Source organism: Physeter macrocephalus, chromosome 18 (assembly GCF_002837175.3).
Source record: "Physeter macrocephalus isolate SW-GA chromosome 18, ASM283717v5, whole genome shotgun sequence".
NCBI classification, from domain to species: Eukaryota; Metazoa; Chordata; class Mammalia; order Artiodactyla; family Physeteridae; genus Physeter; species Physeter macrocephalus.
This window is the reverse complement of record NC_041231.1, coordinates 59440788-59445123: the sequence shown is the minus strand read 5'-3', so window position 1 is coordinate 59445123 and position 4336 is coordinate 59440788. Positions and strand designations below refer to the sequence as shown.

At 38.0% G+C, this 4336-nt stretch overlaps 1 pseudogene; it reads right to left on the bottom strand.

Annotated features, from left to right (window-relative positions):
• LOC102980220 (mitochondrial carrier homolog 1-like) overlaps positions 1-4073 on the bottom strand; it is a 13366-nt pseudogene extending 9293 nt beyond the window's left edge.
• Positions 4074-4336: the final 263 nt, after the last annotated feature.

Below are 4336 nucleotides of genomic sequence, written 5' to 3'. Positions count from 1 at the left end.
TGAACATTGTGGTACATGACTCTTTTTGAATTATGGTTTTCTCAGGGTATATGCCCAGTAGTGGGATTGCTGGGTCGTATGGTAGTTCTATTTTTAGTTTTTTAAGGAACCTCCATACTGTTCTCCATAGCGGCTGTATCAATCTACATTCCCACCAACATTGCAAGAGGGTTCCCTTTTCTCCACACTCTCTCCAGCATTTATTGTTTGTAGATTTTTTGATGATGGCCTTGATGGTATCCTTTGAGCACAAAAGTTTTAAATTTTGATATAGGCCAATTTATCTATCTTTTCTTCTGTCACTTGTAGTTTTGTTGTTAACTATAGGAAGGCTTTGCCTTTCCCAAAGTCATGAAGATGTACTTCTATATTTTCTTCTAAGAGTTTTAGTTTTAGCTCTTACACTTAGGTAGGTGTGTGATCCATTTTGAGTTAATTTTTGTGTATGGTGTGTGAAGAAGGGGTTACAACTTGATTCTTTTGCATTTTCATGTCTTGTTGTCCCAAAACCATTTGTTGACAGACTTTTCTTTCCCTCATTGAATTGTTCCAGTACCCTTGTCAAGAATCAGTTGACCATATATGTGAGGGTATATTTTTGGATTCCCAATTCTATTCCATTGGGGTACATATCTATCCTTATACCAGTTGCCACACTGTTTTGATTACTGTACCTTGGTAGTAAGTTTTGAAATTGGGAATATGTGCTATTGACTGAATAATTTTGTCCTCCTAAACTTATGTTAAATCCTAATGTATTTGGAGGTGAGGCCTTTGGGAGTTGCTTGGATCATGATTTGTGGAATTCTCATAAATATGATTACTGTCCTTATAAAAGAGATTCCAGAGAGCTCATTCACCCCCTTTTCACCATATGAGGACATGGAGAAAAAAAGGCCATTTATGAACAAGGAATTGGGCTCTCACCAGACACCAAATGTGCAGGCATCTTGGACTTCACAGCCCCCAGAAGTTGAAAAAATTTTTTTAAATTAATTAATTAATTTATTTATTTTTGGCTGCATTGTGTCTTCATTGCTGCGTGTGGGCTTTCTCTAGTTGCGGCGAGTGGGGGTTACTCTTTGTTGTGGTGTGCAGTCTTCTCATTGCAGTGACTTCTTTTTTGCAGAGCACAGGCTCTAGGCACACGGGCTTCAGTAGTTGTGGCACACAGGCTCAGTAGTTGTGGCTTGTGGGCTTAGTTGCTCTGCAGCACATGGGATCTTCCTGAACCAGGGCTTGAACCTGTGTCCCCTGCATTCGCAGGCAGATTCTTAACCACTCCGCCACTAGGGAAGTCCCAATTTCTGTTTTTTTATAAGCAACTAGTTTATGGTATTATGTTAAGGGAGCCTAAATGGACTAAGACAGTGAGTCTTCCAATGTTATTCATCTTCTTCAAGATTGTTTTGGCTATTCTGAGACCTTTGAATTTCCATGTGAGTTTGAGGATCAGCCTGTCAATTTCTTCTGCAAATAAGCCAACTGAGATTTTGATAGGGATTGTGTTGACTCTGCAGATTGCTTTAGTGAATATTGCCATCTTAATAATATTAAGTCTTTTGATCCATGAACATGGATGTCTTTCTATTTGTTTAGCTTTTCTTTAATTTCTTTGAACAATGTTTTCTAATTTTCAAAGTGTAAATTTTATACATCTTTTGTTCAAATACTTTATGACTAAGTATTTTATTCTTTTTGATGCTATTGTAAGTGAAATTGTTTTCTTGATTTCATTTTCAGATTGTTCATTGCTAGTATATAGAAATACAGTTGTATTTTGTATATTTTTCTTGTAGTTGTGCAACCTTGCTGAACTTGTCTATTAATTCAAATAGTTTTATTGAGTTTCTTGGGATATTCTATATACAAGGTCATGTCATCTGAATATGCTAGAGATAACTTTACATTTTCCTTTCCAATCCAGATGTTATTTATTTCATTTTCGTGCCTGATTGCCCTGCCTAGCACCTCCAGTACAATTTGGAATATAAGTGAGGAAAGTGAACATCCTTGTCTTGTTCCTGATCTTAAGGGAAAAGCTCTCATTTTTTCACCATTAAGTTTGATGTTAGCTGTTGGTTTTTCATAAATGCTCTTTATCAGATTGAGAAACTTGCCTTCTATTCCTAATTTGTTAAATCTTTTAATCATGAAAGAATATTGCATTCTGTCAAATGTTTTTTTCTTCATCTTTTGGGCTGATTATGTGGCTTTTGCCCATTTTTTTCTATTTTTATGGAATATTGCATTGATTGATTTTCAGATGTTAAACCAACCTTAGATTCCTGAGATAAATCCTATTTGGTCATGGTTTGCAATCCTTTTTATATGTTGCTGGTTTTAGTTTGATAGTGTTTTGTTGAAGATTTTTGCATCTACATTCATAATAGACATTAGTCTAAAGTTTTCTTTTCTTGTGATGTCTTTATCTGGCTTTGGCCTTATAGAACGAATTGGGAAATGTTCTATCCTCTTCTATTTTTCAGAAGAGTTGGTAAAGAATTTGTACCATTTCTTCTTTAAATGTTTGGTAGAATTTACCAGTGAAACCATCTGACTAGATACTATAAAACTCCTAGAGGAAAACATAGGCAGAATACTCTTTGACATAAATCACAGCAGTATTTTTTTTGAATCCATCTCTTAAATCAAAGGAAATAGAAGCAAAACTAAACAAATGGGACCTAATTAAATGTAAAAGCTTTTGCACAGCAAAGGAAACCATCAACAAAACAAAAAGACAACCTACTGAATGGAGGAAAATATTTGTAAATGATATGACCAATAAGGGATTAATAGCCAACATAGAGAAACAGCTCATACAACTCAACATCAAAAAAGCAAAAAACCTGATTAAAAATTGGAATTGTGCATCCTTGAGCCTATCAGCAATGGAGGCCCCTGCAGCTGGATTCTGCCATATCCCTCTGAAAGATCAGGCGTTTCAGAATTGTCCACCAAAGGAACAGAAGAGAGGAGCATTTTTCTACCCACAGCTCCCATCCCCTATCACTAAATGTTTCCTTGTAAAGTGTTAACTCCCTTGCACTTTCAGGATTTCCATGTGTGAGTGCCAAGTGAGTTCTTGTAGATGTTCCACTTAGCAGATTCAGGGAAGCAGCAAGGCAGCTGAAGTGTCATGCTGTTATGTGTAACTGCAAGTAAAGCGTCCAGGTAGAAGCTTGTTGTGCCAGTGGCTGGAGTAAATGGTTTGATGGAAGACGTGAATTAGCGTACAAAGCTACTCAATATAGTGCATCCATAGAAGTCTTCAACCTCCTTTTGCTTTCCACTATCTTTAATCATTCACAAAGACTTCAAAGCTGTGCTCACCCCTCCAAGTCTACAAGAGGCTTAAACATGAGGGCTCATGGAACAAGCTTCAGCTACTACTTCTGCAACTCATTCTAAGGCCACAATATTCATTTCCTTTCTCTATTTCTCATTGTATATTTCCCTCATCTTTATTCAGCACTTCAGTGCAGACAAGTTGCTTGCCTGGTAGGGTAACTCAGAACTTCATCTCTGGGGGATATGAGTCCTCAATTGTTTTACCTTTGTTGAACTGTGGTTTCTGCAGTTTCCCATTTACAGTTATTACTGAACATGGAAGCACTAAATGATGCCCCAGGGAAGCCCTGTGGTACCATATTGTGCTCCTTCCTGTCCAACACTGTATAACAGCATCCCTCTCCTGCATGGTAATGGGATCAATTAGAACTGCCAATATAACAACACCTTTTCTTGCTGGATGTTCTACTGTCACAAGGAGCCCCAAAATGGCAAGGTCGTATTTGTAGGTTAAGGTTACATGGAATCCAACCCAGCAGAACCTAACATTTTATGGACAAGAAGAGCAAATTCTGAAAACTATAAACTGGGTATGATAAGTGTTGTCTATCTCACTTGTATCCCTTGGTTTTCTGGCCAGTTGAGTCTGGCTTTTAGGGACACAGCACCATGTTTATCAGCCATTGCTTCAGTACCAAATCCCAGAGCACAGTGTCCCAGACTTGCAGGATGTCGTCCCTGAGGTGGATCTCATAGGAGACTTCAATGAGCCATTCCATCATGCCATTAGGCTGCCTGTTTCTGAGTGATGTGATACACGGTAGGGTTAGTGGATCAAGTGATCAAATGCCCACCGCCATAAAAAGGGTCTTTTAGTTGGCGATGATCGGTAGCATATGCAGCTGTAAAGGTGTTCCATAAGTCTGTGCATGGTTCCAACAGAGGGACTATAAGCCAGGAAGGCAATCCCATATCTGGAATAGGTATCAATTCCAATAAGTAAAATTCGAGATAAGAGTTGTCTGGTAAATCAATCTGCCAG